Below are 17,396 nucleotides of genomic sequence, written 5' to 3'. Positions count from 1 at the left end.
TGGCTATATTTGGTTCGGCTAGACGAAGAAACAACTCATGCATTACTTCTTCGCCTTCAAGAGTGGAACGCGACAGCGTTCCCGTCGACCCGCCAAGGGGTGTAAGACAATGGGCTACAGGGCAGCGACTACGCGCCCCGCATTGGACGCGGTGAGCGTCGAGCAAAGCAGCGTTCGGCGCGGCAACGAAATGTGCGCCTGAGCAAGAGACGCACGCCTTAGAAACAGCGCGTTTCTAAGGCAACACCGCATTCACTAGAGGCGCTTTTGTACCGCTTTGAAGCGTTGTACTCGTGGCTCAGTGGTAGCGTCTCCGTCCCACACTCCGGAGACCCTGGTTCGATTCCCACCCAGCCCGTCTTGCAAGAGTTGAGCCAAAGCCACTTCTCCTCTGTCGTGACGTCACGGTGTCACGTGATTTCATGGTCACCGCCGCGCCTGAGGAGCTGGGTTGAGCCCTCGTAATATGCTTCGCATAAAATGTTGAGTTCGTCAAATGGCATCGTCGACCCATCCTCACACGCTTTCACTCGCACATACTTTACAGCATACAGTACACGCCAACGTCGTTATCGCCCCTGGAATTAATCTGGAACATCATGGCTACAGCGACGGCGGAAATGCGCCTACAGCGTCCACATAATTGCTATTGCGGCAAAAACAGATTGGAATAGCTAGAAGTTTCACCAGCCCGGAGTTGGTCACGGCTCTCTGCGTCTGCAGTGACATATCGTGAACTAGAAGCTGTGTGACCGCGTTGATTGCGCCACATGATTAATAACATTGCAGTTATCAGCTATGGCACGGGAATGTGCAGTTAGATGATAGTGCCACAAATGCTCTTGCCTTTATGCACAAAAACATGCACAATGCTGCCTCTTTACATACTGTAATGTTGTTTTCGTGTTGGTCTTTAATGTACCTATGTGCTTTCGAAGTGCCCTGTAAATTCCATTATTCCACCAAAATTGACATTGGCCTGCCCCAAATTGCATCAAAATGAATATTTTGTGCCCCAAATTGATCCAAAATACAATTATGTCTGCTCCAGACTGCTCTAACACGCAATGTTACTTGCTCCAAGAATTGCTGAAAAATAATTTGGGGCAGTTTCACCTGTGACATTGCCACACTACATTACTAGTAAACCTTGAAACATATGCTGGTATTTTTAAGAACTTTTAATACATACACATTCGTTAGATATAACCACTAAACTTGTGGTGTGTAATTTGTTAGAAATGAGGCCAGGACTGTGGCCAACTCCGATATTGGCCTCAGTTGCCGCTCCAGGGCGTCGGCCTGCCGCTCCATGGCGTCGGCCAGCCTGCCGACCTGGTTGTTGAGCACCCGAAGCTCAGCAGTTTGCTGCAATAAAAATCTTTCATCAGCAATTCTTCTACACATGTTACTGTGAAAGGCAGAGTTTTGCTGAACATGCAGTCGTCTTCGACGGGGAAACACATGCACATGCAGTGCCACAAGCACCGACACATTCATCCAAACTTGGGCTCTTTCGTACACATCCGCCTAACAAATGTGCTGCCACGTTCTGACCTGCTGTCATTAAATCTTGCGAAAATGTAACGGACAGAACGAGGCTACTACTTTCACTCTACCAGCATGCAGCAGCACTGGATGCAATTGCACTGGGAACACAAGAGTATGGTTGGGTCAAAGCCAGGCATGCGAAACGTGTAGACAATCTAATGAACGATTAGTAGGGTTGTCACTTGAACCACGTATTGTAAGTGAACATGGCTAGCCTTCACCGGCACAAAACTGTGCTTTTTGCACAGGTGGCAATGCGCATGTGACTAATTTGTCTATTGCGGCCCAGCCAGGACAGGCTAATGCAGCGTTTGCATAGGGTCTCGGTGATTGATCATCTGGCGTGGTGCAGGTGTGACTTGACAGGCATGGAAGTCTGGCCTGTGCCTCTGGGTCAGCAGAACAACAGCTAGTTTCACATACTGCAGAAATGGCCTGCATGCCTAATGGTAGGTCGAGCGCAACTTTGCTCTTGTATAGATTTCATCCAGTGCTGTTTCGTCATGGTGACGTTGCCGAATGATGTTTGCATCCGCATTTGGGTGAAGTGTTGCAATAGCAGCACATCACGTCAACTTGCCTACTGTGACTCCTACTTGCATGTGTGCACTCTCAATCTCAATACTGCTTGCATCACTGCAAGGACGTACCAACGTATTGTTTTCTGAGGGGTTACTGTTGGGTAGGCACTGCAACATGTCCGATTGTTAAATACATAGACAAGTGAACAATGCACTCTATGTAATGTCAACCTCACGACCCAGGACATATGCAAGCCTGTTCTGCGAAACAAAGCTTTCGTAGCTTAGTTTCGCTGCTCTGTACTATTCACCTTTCACCTGTAGGTTTTGGTGCAACTCTTTCTGCTACTGCACTATAGCTCTCGATCCACAATTAAAATGGAATGCATGTTCCTGTGCTAGCCAAGTTCTGTGTGAAACCTGCAAGCATGTATTGCATTGATAGTCAGATGTCGTGTAATTTCCTCCCATTTCTACAGGTAACAGTGATGAGTTGTAATGGACTTATTCATTAACAGTGCGCGTTTTGTACTTACTCACATATGTTACTAATTGTCCCGTCACTGCTTTGCAACTGACATGTTTATTTGTATTGATATTGTTAGTGCTATTCATTTGCCTTACTAGTAACGCGCTCGGGTGTCTAGTTTCATAAAAACTACAGCTGTACCTCGCATTGTCATGTGCTGGTCGTCCGTCTCTCTTGTTATGTAGCATTGCCGGTTTTTTTTCAGTTCTTGTCAACGCCATGTTTGTAAAACTGTCTGATGCAATCATATGTCGCTCCATGCTGATTTCTGTCATCATAATTGGCATAAATCTTTTACATGTGCTGTGTGCTGCTACGGACACATGTGACGTCACAAATAACATAATAAAAACATTAAGTGCTACAAAGCAATCGACAATGGCTGCTTGACCTTATGGACTCTCACATGAGATTCAGATATTGCCAGATGTGTGGTTACAGCACAGTTATAGCGGCCGTTATAGATGAATGAAAAGCATGCTTGGGTGCAGATGTTCAGCGATATGCATGGAATCTTGATGCATTTGCGAGCAGAGCAAAATTTGTTGAGAACATTTGAAATGAGACACACTCTCAGGGGCGACTGACAACAGAATGCTTGACCCGGGAAAAGTTCACAGAGTGCATATACAAGCAGGACTGCATGGTCAGTGCAAGACCCAGGAAAATGCTGCAAGCAGGCAAACATCAATGAAATGTCACATGTACAAAACATGTTAGGTCAACACCACAGAATGACAATTGTGCAGTGTAAAACAATGCAATGTTACCACACTTAAGAGTGCGCCTATCTTGTGGCGATAGGTAAGCAACAATTGCACTCAATTTCAAAGCAACATTGTGATATGTAGGGTTGCTTATGCACACATTGGTATGCAACTAACAGCTAGTTAAAACAGTTTTGTATTGTTCCACTTGCACATCATGCATTTTCTGTCAAATGTATGTATGTTTTCTAAATGAATGTGCCAGTAATAACGCTTCAATGTTTGGAAGCACAACCACTAGAAATACTGCTGTTGTCGCAGGCATGATGTGGCCCCTGACACCAGGAGAAAGTATCTCGCATTTTGGCCATTGCAAGTGCAACATTGCTATTCATAACGAAAGGTTCTCAGCCATGCCAAAGGGGGTCAGGGGGGGGGGGGAAGGAATTGGTGAAAATTATGAGGTGTCTCAAATTCACATAAACATCGCCCTGTTTCGATACGCTACACTTATCCATATGTCTGGCAAATGTCATGTAGCTGCATCACAGTGCTTTTCAACTGATTACAGAAGTGTGTATAAAACTCATACTGGAGGCCGTGAGGTCCTGATAAGCTATCACCTGAACCCTTTCAGTGCCGTCGACACACTGATGTGTTTCTGCGTTTCTTTGACATTGCTTTTGTGTGTCAGTGATTTGAGGACTACAGAAAGGTAGCATTTGCCATTGCAGGTGGCATCATATTTTTTTCTTTCTGTACAAACAAAAAGAAACTGGCATTTCGTTTGCAATATCTGAGAAATAAAAACCGCTGGGGGTGTTTCATGCCCGAAAGGAAAACAACAATAAAAGGGTTCATCACTTTGTATTGCAGAAATCAGTGCATTTTATGCTAGCTATGCGCACATGAATAACAATGTATTGAACAGCACTACATGTGACAAAAGGTATTGCGGCTGCCTAAGCACTACAAGCTGCTCGTTACAAGACTTCAATTCACTTTTCTGGGCATAAACTTGCATGTGATGCGCAACTTTGTTTTGCACATTAAGTTATGTTCATACCGTCTAGAAAAGCGCAACACATTCCAGAATCCCCTAGACAATAGTCAATACTTCTCATGTCAAATGTTACGTACATAATGAAGATTCATACATTCGTACCATACATTCCTTGTCTCTGCATTTGAGTTACTAGTTTGCTTAACGTGCTAAATTGTAGGAACTTTTTCCCTGTTTTCATTTCTATTCACCAACTACACATCTGCACTCGGCTGCGGCGAAAATTCATTCGCTCGGGTTGAATTACACGTACACACTCTATCAGCACTGCCATCTCACCTTGCGGGACTCTTCCAATAATTTTTCAGCCACCTCGTTTCTTGCGGCTGCGAGGGCTACCCTTCTTGAGGTATCCCCCACAGCCTGCTGCAGCAAGCGGCCTCTTGATGCAGCTCTTGGAGGCCCTGCATAATTTCGGAAGCACACTAGCTTTTAAGCTGCGCGACAAAAAAAATGTAACTACGCTGTTTAAGGAAGAGCAGTGCAATTATGGCAGCATTAGCAAAACAATACAAGTATTCATCTGCACCACGTTTCACGTTGTACTTGACTTGACTGTGCATACACTTCATACCTGAAACACGAATACTTCATTGTCTCACGTGAGGAGCATAAACCTTGCAATTGTAATAGAAGCATGTTAAAATGGAAATTACAGTTGCTTTTACAGCCACACAACTAATGCAGCTCATCGTTTCTTTTATGTGTAGTACAGTGTTTGCATTGTGTATTTAACCTTTCTTGTAATATATCGACTTCCCACAAAATCCTATTCCCCGGCAGTCGATAATAGCATGCACAGTTCAGGTACCTAGGAAGTTTCTCGTTCTTTCTTAATCTTTCTTTTCCGTACCCCTCATAGAGAGAAACAGCCATTCGCGAGTGCTCAGCCGGCAACCACATTACACGGTGTCATGCAAGTGTTCATTTGTCTGGACTGTATGTATGTGTTGTGTGGCATGGCATTTGCATAATTACATTTGTTGCATTTCAGTCGTGACAATTTCACTTCTGATTTGTGCAAGTTGTGCGAAATTAATTTTCCATATGAAGCTCTGCCAGTTAACAGAAGTGACATAGACCCCCTAGATTACACTCCTAGCTTCATGCATAGGCGAGCTTTGTTAGCAAGCCACTAGGTAATCGCACATGCATGACTGAAAGTGTGCAATATTTTTTCAAACATACAACGAATACATAGCATGCAGGTGTACATTCACAGAGTGCTGTAGTTGTTGCGTTCATTCAATTTTTTTTACCTTTTTGTGGGCATCTCCCATGTGTTAGGTTTGTCTGCCCACCAATAATACTACATACATTCGAAGCGGTTTTTCACATTGCCCTTGTTCTGCTCACACTTAAAGACCTTTCTGGACAAATTCTTTATTCATGCATTGCCTCATTACTAAATATCCAAACAACCTGAACCATACAGCATCCATTTGCACTCATTACGTACAACATACGTAGCGTTAACATTCAATAACAGTATCCATGAAGTATGCGTTCAGTTTGTTCGACTCTTCACCACTCCAATTAAAGCTGAACGCTAAACAATCTGCTGCACAGCTGAGAGTTGGTTGAAACATGAAGTTGCCTCAAGCACACGCATAGCATCTTTCATACCCACTAATGACCAAGACTCTTACACGCATTACTCAAACGCTTCACCTAATTGCATTTTACATCCACTTGGGCTCCTCGCATCGCATATTCACATATGAGCAGGCTTGTTTTGTTCAAATGTTATTGCCCTTTATGTAATATTCCTACTCTGCGGTCTGTAAGGAAATTACATGAAATGAAAAAAGCATGTGTGGCTCGAGGTGACATTTCCACACATAAGTGCCTTGTCAATGCGAATGCTTGGTCGTTTACCAAGCATCTAGTGGTCAACGAGTTTACAGTGGTGCGTTACTACATGTCCTGTTCCATAAAGTTGATCCCCCAAAACGCAAAAAACGATAGGTTATCAAATCACTGCCATGCTGTATGATTCTGAGATTGCAGCATAACGACGTACCACATATGCATAGTTACAAGTAGGTGCACATCTTACTGCTTCAGGATAGCAATAGCAAATATACGTCCAAAAAATGTATGGCATGCCTTGCTGACACACCTTTTCCTCAGTGCTGTTTCGATGTCTGTGTGTATAGCGTTCATGAGCAGTTCCACTAGGTTACAGTGCTGTCCGAACAAGTGCTCCTTGTATGCCTTCAGTTTTCCTATTAACCAATACGCCACGTGGACAAATAAGCTTTACGTGCCTTTCACATTTAAACACTTGCTATGAAGCGTGTATAATTGGCCATATCGGTAAGTAATGTATGACAACACCGTGGCAGACGGGGACAAGCAACATTATACACATGTGAAAAGTGTGTCTTCCTTTCTCATGTTTGTAACGATTGCATCTTTTATTTCAGGGCATTACATTCAATCTATCGTGTCCCGAATTTAAAAAAAACAATAGGTTTTGCGTAGTCTCTTCATCGCAACACCGCTATGAAGGTTACTGCAATTTTTCGACATACCACTAAACAGTACACATATACTGCGCACACACAGTACACATAGAACCTTTGCGTAATTTAATTTTCCCATGAGGTATAGGTTCCTCGCTAGAAAAATAAATGTCAACATGTGCACGCAACAAGCAAACGCCACGTTAACTTATTTGGTGATCTACAGGGTTTTCGATTACAAAGACGGCGCCGAATAAAACAACACACGAAGAGGGGGGACACGTAAGACAGCACGTCCCCCTTCTTCGTGTGTTGTTTTATTCGGCGCCGTCTTTGTAATCATGCTTAACGAATTAGCCCACCAACACATGCTCAGGGTTTTTGTGCTTACTTTCTTTTTTGCCTTGCTGTGCCTCTGTGTGTACACTGGTACTGACCAAGCAGCAATAAAATCAATTGGTTGTAGTACCTCTTGTGAGTATACCTTCTCTTTGTGGTTTCCTTTCTTCACTGGACATGTTTGTCTCACATGCATAAAGTACTGCAAGGTGCCTTTCATCTTCAGTGACCAGTACAAGGAACTTCTATATCACTATTACAGCTATGGTGACATTCAATGCACACATTTTTGGCGCGAGGTCGCAATTACGTTCACACACCACACACTTTCATACACGTTCATACACCACACACTTACGGCTGGCAGTACACCTTCCGCCCGTGACGCCGGTGCTTGCCGATGGTGGTTGCTGCCGAGGTGCTGAGGTGTCGCCTGGCTGTGACACCTCAGTCACAGCTGAGGTGTTTACCTGCTGTTGCTGGGAGTCGCTCTGCATTGAAGAAAAACTAATTGTTAAGCTTAAGAGATGCAGACACTGGTCACAATAGTTACAAAAGGTGAAGCATATTGTGCAATCCAGTAGGCTTTGCTCTATTTAGGTACAGCTTGCCTCCAAGGCCTTCATTTGTAATGGAAACTTGTGCTCCAGCATTGTTTATTGCCTACTAGTTTTATTTACGAAATCTCATTATGCCCTTCCTTACTGCTTAGTTAAACAAGGCAACAGGATAGGTGAAGGTTTCTAACTGCCAATCCTGGCTTTTCTAAAGGAATACAAATATAAAGGGAGATTCTCACTTCGCATTGACTGCTCAAGAAAGGCGCAGGCCGCACCGGTACTGTACTCGCAGGCCCGAGTAGGGCGAGCACTCGGCCCTTCGCTCCCCCAAGGAGTCCACCGCCGGTAGACCTGCAATGTGGTTTGCGTAAACACTCGAAACAGACGTTACCCTAAAGCATACGCGCCTGGTTTACTTACTTCATCTCGGCGGATAGGTTTCCTGCGTCCGCCCTGGCCCGACTCACAAATCGGTTCCACCAACAACGCCACTGCACCACGGGCTTTGTGGGAGGGCCGGCATCGTTTAGCAATTTCGCGAGCTCCTCCCACATTTCCTTTTTTCTCTGAGCTGTGAATTTTGGGTCCAGATCTCCTGATTTCACTAAACGGGGATTTCGCTCCATAAAGTTAATTATAATTTCTTGTTGCCGATGGTTTATGTGAGGGCCAATGTCCCGTGGTGCCATGGCGCTGTGATGGACAAACACTGTCGTCTGGAAGCTTGACTGCAGAGGGGTAGAAAATATTCAGGAAAACGTACAGACCGCCACTGGACTCTTTTATTCAGCATCATGAATAAACGCTTTGCAGTACACTCTTCTTGAACTTGTGGGCCTGCATAAAGATTATTATGCGCAGTCAACATCACTGCCGTCTGTTCAATGCCGCGACTTACCGTTGAACGTCATATTTCGTCGACGCAGCAGACGATACAGTTGTCGGTGTGGTACTAGAGGCGATTCGAGTTGCAAGTTCTCTCGAAGCATCGCAGTCGTGACGACCAGGCATACACTGTCTGGTGCGCGCCCATTGACAACGATTTCAGCAGTACCATGGGAGAGTTCTCCGAGACAGCAACCATCAACACGACATACTGCCACCGCTACTTTACAGGGATTACCCACGCTCAGTGGCCGACGATCGTGCGTCCACCATTCGCTGCAAGCGTAGACGCAGTCATATTTGCGCTTCAGTTCCAACACTAGTGTCAGCGAATGCACCAAGACAGCAACTACCTACAAGGCATACTGTGCTGCCGTCAGTTTACGGGGATGCTCGGTAAGCGACGGTTTGTGGTCAGCTGTTTCATTCATTTCAAACAGCTGCCATCTTGAGTTTCGGTTTGATACGTGGCCCTCTGGTGGCAAACTAGCAATTGCAGTTTACAATGCCAGAAAAAAGTGAAACGCCGCTATACCGTACAAAAAGATGATGAAAATAAAATTTTAAGACACATTATGTTGTTACCAGTCACGCGGCCAAGCTCGTCTCATATCTTCACTCGGCAAATCACAACCGAAACTAATAGCAAACGGCTAAACGGCATTTCATTCGATTTACGTTGTCACAGGTGAGTTCCAGGGCGCCCCGGGCACTACGCTCTTCGGGTACGCGGTCTTCCACTGCATTTTAGTGCAAGTTCGGATTCCCTTTTGATGACGTCAGCACTCGCCGAAGTTCAGAACAACAGAACGCGCATCTGATGACGTCAGGCCGAAGTGGACAGTCCACTAGGTGGACTCTTGCAGAATAGCCCCCCTGGATACGAACTTATTTTTCAACCAGCCTTTCAGAGCTGGTGGTAGAGCCACCAATATGAAAAATTTCAAGGTAAAACGCATGCTAACGGCATATTCAGTTATGCATGTTGAACTTTACGGCAGTATCAAGTATATATATATATATATATATATATATATATATATATATATATATATATATATATATATATATATATATATATATATATATATATATATATATATATATATACATACACGCACAGGAACCTTCGTTGAACCACAATTAAGTATGTTCTCCGTGACGCCTATCTGACGGAAGCAGTGGTTTCCCAACAGTGGCGGATAAGTAAATCAGCTGTCTCTTCCGACACTCATTGTCTGCCTACGCGCGATAGGGATTTACGTAAATGGAGATACAACAAAGCTATTTGTTCATATAAGTCAAGAAATGTGCGTCCACTCACACGTGGAGAAGCGTTTAAATCAACGAAGTTCTTTTTTACCGAGTTCAGAGGCACCTTATACAGAGATAAGCACAGAAATGGGCAGATAATGATGACGCGTGTCTGAAAACTACAAAAAATGAATGATTTCACTTTATTTGCGTGTTCTACATCACTCTGTTTATCGTACAGACGCAACACTAGAGAACTGTTCTTTTCAATATATCCGTCTAAACCTTACATGCGCGCACTCATATCGCCTGCTAATACCACCCTGCCCGATTTCTTCAACTCATTTATATCGCTTTCAGTACAATCAATCCATTCTTTATTTTTATCTCTGCTATCACTACCTGTCCATATGCGAGCTACTTCAAGCAGAGTCTTTGTGCCTTCCCATTAACTGATAATAGATAAATGCTCCTTAGTTGTCTCTTTTACACTTTGGCACTTAGTACCTCGCCTTATCAGCAATCCTATGCCTCCGCCTTTGAGTACTTCATTCGCTTGCAGCCTGAACATGCAAAACTGTCATCAACAGGCTTGCTCCAAATCTCGTAGACGGGTTTCGGTCAAGGCGTACAAGCCAATAGATTCGTCATTCAGCACCGTTTCAATTTCCAGCAATTATACCCGTTTCCGACCATGCTGTATGTTTGTCCAGCAAGTTTTTCCGTCTCTACAGATATTCTTTTTATATCTTTTCTTACCTCTTTGTTGTCTAATCCTGCTACTTCCTGGTGTGTCACTGTATTCCATACTTAATCTTCCTTCCTGATTGCCTACGGCGCACCTAAATACCTAGGCGACTTTAGAAGTCTGCTTGTGCCATGAGCCGACGTCTAACTGAGGTTGATACACTGTCCCGGAAACGTGACGCTCAAAAGCGGCTTCGCAGCTTGCTCGGTGCATTTCCAGGTTGATGTCAATGACCGTAAAATTCGTTGTCTTAGCTACCCTCAAATTTTCTTTGTTTACTGGACGCACTCACATTTCAATTGCCTACCTCGGCCTTTCAACCTCCGACACCGCGCACACTGCTATTTGCACTTCCTGGGAAACATTCCGCGGATCGGAAACGCCTTAGGCTATTTACGTCGAGATACCTGTCCCCCTTCATTGCAGTAAGTCAATCACTCCACCCATCATAACAACTATGTGCCTCCCTTCCATTGTTTGCCACATGCGTTCCTTGGCTTTTGTTATCAATTTCCCATTTGGTTTAACCGGAGGCGCGATAAGCTGGATTCGTTAGCCTGCGCCTACTCTCTATATTTTTACCCATTCTACTTTACGCAATGTTTGAATCGCCAGCAAAGACAACTCGACGCTTTTGGAAAATAATGAGTGCCTACTGGTATTTTCTAACCATCTACATTCTTTCCCAGATTGCACTTCTCCCTCCAAGTTCGTCTCCACAGTCCCCTTCCAAGGAGAAAACGCTAATACAAGGACTTTTCAACAATTATAGCTAAAATTCAAGGTTCTCATAGTAAGCCTACTCCCACAGGCACCACCTCTACTGGACTAGGCATATTTGAGACGTGTGCAGAGTGTGCCATTGGTAAACGGGGAAGTTCTTGAACGCGAAGAATCGCTGCTTCTGTTAGTCTTCACTCAAAGTAATGTGGTTAGAATTACTGCTGCTCGCGCATGCACAGCAACATTTTTGCAAATATTCAATTGTTTCTTTCTTCAGTGAATGGTGACAAGAACTTCTAGCTCTTAGAACCATACCTCCGCGACCTAGCAGTAAATATAATGCCTTGCTAGGCACATAGGGACTAGGTGGTGGCGGTGCATGGTAGTGGTGTTGCAGCAAGCGGGGTTAGCCTGGCATACATAGCCGGAAATTGTTTAGACTAAGCCTGTTGGAAGTGACACTATGGGGGATGCCAGGTATTGAAGAGCCCCGTGTCTCGCATGAAGGCGATCAGCAGTCGTTGCACTCTCTTCCTGAAACACGCGGGCCCTCCGGAGAAAACGATGTCTTCAAACGTCCTGTGCGAAAGACCATTCTTTTGCAGGCTGTCGATCATCGCTTTTTTTTCTCTGTGTTGAACTGCGGGCATAGCCAAATGAAATGTTTTATGTCATCGATATTATCACAGAGGGCACCCAGCGGGGAAGCACATCGCGCAGTCATGAATAATCACGCCGAAGTGTACGCGAAGTCGATTCGGATGCGGTACAAGAGCGTTGCTTCTTCCCTAGTAAGTCCGTGGGTCACACAGGCTGAGTGCAGAGCCTGGTGGATTGCCCTAAAATTAATGCGGATTGTATACTTAGGGTTCTGAAAAATCTTTCGCACTCTTACTTTTGGGACACATGTCAGTGATACGCACACAAGAGCGTCAGCGCTTTCATTTCCTTCAGTTCCTACGTAGGATGGGATCTACTGACATTTACCATTCAATCCCTTGCTCGTTAGAGCTTTGATTAGTGCCAGACGTTGCCTTGTAAAGTTCGCTAGATGCAGACCACGGTGTAATCGTTGTAACGCTGACTTTCTGTCCGTCGGAACCATGACGTCATTTGCAGAATAGGCGCGTGGTTATTGTTAAGCCGCAGTAATTGGGGCTCACTCTCCTGTTTTAGGCGCACCTATGCGATCCATGCTGCTCGTTGTTCCAGGCGTTTCGTGGTTTCAGGCTTTGCGTGGTTTATTTACACAAGGCGTTGCCTACAGGTCTTGCCCCTTATGGTGAAGAGAGGCAGAGGCACGGGGTCTGCCAATCTGTTCGAGCTGAGGGGATGCTACAATACCTGCGAGACCTCCTATGGCGCTAGACGAGTTGTTTTGATCGGTAAATGCGGAAAAATTTTCATCTCGCTGTGCTTTGTGAAGCTAAGTGCCATTCTCGAATGAACGTCCTTGCGTGCATCCACGCCACTGTGTCGAGGATGAACGAGATTCCGGTTTATCTGGCGCCTAACGTTGTTCGCACTGACGGCCAGAACCCTAAGGTGACCTGGCTGTAGGGCGACGAACCACACAAAAGGAACCGCCCGAGAAATCGCATGCCAATTGTCACAAATGTACAGCGAAGGAATAGCAAAGGCAGAACTCTCAAGCGATACGCAGCCAATTGCCTAGAAATGTTATTGAGGGCTGTTTGGTGCCCACTTTAACAAGAACCACTCGGGACACTGATCGAGTCACAACGATGCATCATTAACCAGTTACATTTCTTCGCAGTTTCCTTATCGTGATGTCCTTCTTCGTCGTCCCCTCCTGATTAGTGTGGTGATAGGCCACCTCGCCCGGTCGAGATAGTGTCAAAGTGCAGTGCCTCAACAAAAGCGTGTCGTAACGTTATCTGTGACGAGGACGGAATGCGAGAAGGCTTCCCTTACTGCCCCGTAATGTGATTGTGTAATACAAGAAACTACCAACGGTACGATCACACTGTGGTACCGTACCACCGTGCCAGTTTGAGCGCTATGTTACACTGCACAATCTTTTGAATCGGCCCACAAGAACTGCTAGACTGTCGGGAAAAAATCATAGATATTTTCAGAAAAATGCCAAACACATAATAAAAATTCCTGCATTATCCGGTAGTCACCTAGCTTTACGAATGTTGCGCGGTGTGGTAGTTCAAATCATGCACAGACTCGCTTGTAAATCTTCTTGAGGCGTTATTACAGCTGAGTTGTTATATGCTGCAGCGTCTATCTCTCTCTCACTCTCCCTATATATATATATATATATATATATATATATATATATATATATATATATATATATATATATATATATATATATACATATACATATACATATACATATATATAGACCGATCAGCTTACCGTACGTTAGCTACAATGTGTTTACTAAGGTAATTGCAAATCGAATGAGGAACACCATAGACTTCCGTCAACCAAAGGACCAGGCGGGATTCCGTAAAGGCTGCTCAACAATCGACCATATTCACACTGTCAATCAGGTGATAGAGAAATGGGCGCAATATAACCAACCCTTATATATAGCTTTCATTGATTACGAGAACACGTTTGATTCAGTCGAAACCTCAGCAGTATGGAGGCTTTACGGAATCAGGGTGTGGACGAGCCGTATTAAATATACTGAAGGATATATATAGCGGCTCCACAGCCACCGTAGTCGTCCATAAAGAAAGCAACGAAATCCGAATAAAGAAAGGCGTAGGCAGGGAGATGCGATCGCTCCAATGCTATTCACAGCGTGTTTACAGGAGGTATTCAGAGAACTGGATTGGGAAGAATTGGGGATAAGAGTTAATGGACAATACCTTAGTAACTTGCGATTCGCTGATGATATTGCCTTGCTTAGTAACTCAGGGGATCAACTGCAATGCATGCTCACTGACCTGGAATGCAAAGCAGAAGGATGGGTCTAAAAATTAATCTGCAGAAAACTAAAGTATAGTTTAACAGTCTCGGAGCAGAACAGCAGTTTATGATAAATAGCGAGGAACTGGAAGTGGTAAGGGAATATATCTACTTAGGACAGGTAGTGACTGCGGATCCGGATAATGAGATTGAAATAATCAGAAGAATAAGAATGGGCTGGGGTGCGCTCGACAGGTATTCTCAGATCATGAACAGCAGGTTGCCAATATTCCTGAAGAGAAAAGTCTATAACAGGTGTGTCTTACCAGTACTCACGTACGGGGCAGAAACCTGGAGACTTACGAAAATAGAGCCTACTTAAATTGAGGACGACGCAATGAGCTATGGAAAAAAGAATGATGGGCGTACCTTTAAAGGGATAAGAATCGAGCAGATTGGATGAGGGCACAAACGCGAGTTAATTACACCTTAGTGGAAATCAGGAAAATGAAATGGGCATGGGCAGGACATGTACTGAGGAGGGAAGATAACGGATGGTCATTAAAGGTTACGGATTGGATTCCAAGGGAAGGGAAGCGTAGCAGGGGACGGCAGAAAGTTAGATGGGCGGATAAGATTAAGAAGTTTGCAGGGACGTCATGGCCACAATTAGTACATGACCGGGGTAGTTGGAGAAGTATGGGAGAGGCCTTTGCCCTGCAGTGGGCGTAGCCAGGCTTATGATGATGGTGATGATGATGATGATGTATGTATGTATGTATGTATGTATGTATGTACGTTTGTATGTATGTGTGTGTATGTATGTATGTATGTATGTATGTATGTATGTATGTATGTATGTATGTATGTATGTATGTATGTATGTATGTATGTATGTATGTATGTATGTATGTATGTATGTATGTATGTATGTATGTATGTATGTATGTATGTATGTATGTATATCTATGTATGTATGTATGTATGTATGTATGTATGTATGTATGTATGTATGTATGTATGTATGTATGTATGTATGTATGTATTTGCAGCGGCGCCTGCCGAAGATCTCAAAAGTCTCTTCGAACCTTCCTAGTTTGCCTCCATTGAAACGTAATGAATAATTCGTACCGTGAATGCACGAACAAACTGGCAAAGCAAACTGGGAATTTCGAGCTAGTACGTTGGACTGATTACACCGTCTTCTTCTCATGTACAACTACGTGTCACCTTTTTTACGGAGTGCTACGACTCCCTCCTAGTGCAAAGCGCGATTGAAATAAAGTCCATTGGTAAAATTCAGTTAAAGTGTGCTGATGATGTCTTTATTGACAGTATCGGTTTCGCGCAAAAAGAGAGAAATCTACCAAGCAGCACCGGCAGCGTAAGAGCGCCATGATTCAACATGATGTCAAGAAGAAGAAAGTCGACGATATCCGTCGCTCAGCAGGTTGGGAGGGGCGGAAAATGGCGTATCGCTTCGCTTAGTCGGTCGCGACGACAACCCTGTTATTGCCTGATGTTCAGGTTGGAAAGGCACCAAGAAGATCGAGCTCAACACAAAAGAACGGGTTCATCGGGGACGTTCATAGGATGAAGCAAGCCGGACGGAACGACAGCTGGCCACTTGTGGCATTAGCATTGCTTGTAGCTAGCGACATATAGTTCCCGGAGTGGTAGAGACCAGGCCGGAAGAAACGGCGCTTGAGGCCATCATAAGTGCGGGATACAGCAAGGTTACCAGTGGTGGGCTCACCCTGAAGCTCGCGCAGGAGAGCTGACCGCAGATGGGCAGGCAGGACGCGAAAGTGTTCAGGCCATCTGGATGCATACTGTCGCAGTATAAGGTGTCGTCGTGCAGGTAGAGCAAGTGGACTGAAGAGTCCGGTGTGGTACAGCTAAGACTGTTCGTGATGGAACGCGAAGCCGAGGCGCAACGCTCTTTGCCCGTTATATTAAGCATGTTCGAGAGAGACGAGACGCAAGCGTCGGTATTTGGTAGATTGCGTAAGTGGTATCCATGGAATGCCGTGAGAAGCAATAGGCTTCTTGATGGAGCTGACCGGACTTGTGCAGTACCGAAAACGAGTATAATTGGAGGTGGAGAGCAGAAACACGAAGCCGCCCTGTAGGGTCTTTGAGCGAAGAAAGCCAGCAGAGGGCATGATAATCAGTTGCGACAGTAAAGGTACGGCCACACGTTAGGAACAAAATCTAGCGACATCCCAGACAAGGGCAAGGCACCCGTTTATCTCCGGTACGAACAGCAGGCGTTTAGCCTACTCAATAACCCAGTCGTGTCCGCGCTGACGCTGAGCCAGGATTGTGCCTATTCCATGGCAGCTGGCATCTGTGTGAACTTCCGTCGGTGCAGTCTGATCAAAATGCGCTAAAATATAAGAGAGGAAACCTATAAGTGCCAAAAATGCTGCAGCTTTCAGCAAGCCTCAAGTAAAGGCAGCGTATTTTGTTTAGCACCTCAGCTAGTGGACGCGCAATATCGACAACATTACGGGTTAGGCGACAGAAGTGGGAGCACAATTCAATGAAGCTTCTTACGCTTTTAGCGCAACAAGTTACGGCAAAATTGAAAATTCTTCTTGGCGAAAATTTTCAGGACCGGGCTGGACATGCACCGAGTGTCCGAATTGAGGAGATGGCCGATTGATGTTATTTCATGGTGTATGAAACGGTATTTTATAATTTGAACTGGAGGACGGCATTGCGGAATACCTTGTGAATATCAGAGAGGCACTGAAGGTGGTGTCAAATGTTGGTGAAATAACGGTGACATCATCATGTTAGCACAAGCAGGTTGACAATTTGAAGTCATACAGAAGCGAATCCATCATGCGCTCGCATTTGGTGGGCGCATTCCAAATACCAAAATGCATGACTTTAACACAACAGGAGGCGATCCGGAGTTGCAAATGTGGTTTTTCACCGTCAAGTGGATCAAAGCGTGAGCTTAGCAGCTGGAATTGTCTGCTGTGTGTGTTCGCCCACATAGATAGCACTTTTGAGATTTCGCAGAGCATTCACTTGAAGAGTGACCATCTCAACAGGTGCGGCAACGCAAACTCGACTTACACCGTCCTGCGCTATGCCCGAATCACCAACAATTCTGACATTGGATTGGACATAACGCGAGTGGTT

General features: G+C 44.8%; 1 long non-coding RNA gene across 1 annotated transcript; it reads right to left on the bottom strand.

The window, feature by feature from the left end:
• Nucleotides 1-7,648: 7,648 nt before the first annotated feature.
• Nucleotides 7,649-9,406, bottom strand: LOC135912512 (uncharacterized). The gene is made up of 3 exons (XR_010567704.2): nucleotides 8,637-9,406; nucleotides 7,978-8,575; nucleotides 7,649-7,669 (listed from the first exon to the last, which is right to left on the bottom strand). It is a non-coding gene; the product is annotated as an uncharacterized lncRNA (long non-coding RNA).
• Nucleotides 9,407-17,396: the final 7,990 nt, after the last annotated feature.

The sequence above is a fragment of the Dermacentor albipictus genome, chromosome 2, assembly GCF_038994185.2.
Source record: "Dermacentor albipictus isolate Rhodes 1998 colony chromosome 2, USDA_Dalb.pri_finalv2, whole genome shotgun sequence".
NCBI classification, from domain to species: Eukaryota; Metazoa; Arthropoda; class Arachnida; order Ixodida; family Ixodidae; genus Dermacentor; species Dermacentor albipictus.
The sequence above is the reverse complement of the archived record's forward strand: the minus strand, read 5'-3'. Positions and strand labels throughout refer to the sequence as shown.